This window comes from Haplochromis burtoni, unplaced genomic scaffold (assembly GCF_018398535.1).
Source record: "Haplochromis burtoni strain Fernald_Lab_line unplaced genomic scaffold, NCSU_Asbu1 Contig_172, whole genome shotgun sequence".
NCBI classification, from domain to species: Eukaryota; Metazoa; Chordata; class Actinopteri; order Cichliformes; family Cichlidae; genus Haplochromis; species Haplochromis burtoni.
The window spans coordinates 397,492-398,511 of NW_024582533.1; positions in this window are offsets into that span (position 1 = coordinate 397,492).

Below are 1,020 nucleotides of genomic sequence, written 5' to 3' on the forward strand. Positions count from 1 at the left end.
GATGATGATGACGATGATGATTATTAAACAATTAAGTCATAAATTACTTTTCAAGTCTGACCAATGCAGTTTCAAGACTCAGCGTCACTAACTCTGTCATATCATCCTTTCTTGAAACCAGTTATCATGTTGATATCTCATCTTCTCATCACCCTCCCTCTGCATCACATCAGAACATTATTCCAGTAATCATTTGACCCTCTCACCTCCATATCCTCTAATGCTCCATGTAACAAAGTACTAAGAAGCCACAGTGCCTTTATCCCCACATGTAAAAATAAAAAAAAATGATTTGAAACCTTGCAATCTACTTCTATTGATTTTTATACTATTAAAGTGTTTATTTTCCTAATACTGGAAGGGTTGCATTGTTTTATGCATTATGTCTGAATCCATCTGTGGAGTCTGTTGCCGTCTGAATGTGTATTATTTATGTTCACTTAGTTTCTTGTTTTCCCCACAACCGAAACGACTGAGGTCAGATCCCAGGGTGCTAACAAGCTTTTGTTACAGGTCTTGAATATCACCAGCCTACTCTGTAAAATCAATGTAATGCTGTACACTGAATGTGCTGTACATCATATGGATGTTTTCTACGATGATGAAATATGACAACAGCCATATTCTATTTTTGTAACAAGAGGAATTTAACGTACTGTGAAGTCTTAAATAAATGACAGCTTGGACGGAAACCTCACTACTGTATAGTTTTTAAAGATGTGTATGTGTGTGTGCATGTGTGAAATATACACGATAGCAAGTCATGAATTCTCATCCTCATCATGAAAACAATCTGAGGAGTTCTTCATCTCATCAAGTGTGCTTAGACTAAATAGGTACAAAGAAATCACTTTCAGCACTTAAAGCTACAGTGTTAAAATATTACTAAAGAAGATACAGTTTTGATACTTGCCACTTCATTAGGTAAACTTCAATGTTGCCATGATAGCATCATGCAGTTGCTGCAGATTTGTTGACTGTACATCCATGATCCAAATCTACCACTCCTCTACATTGCAG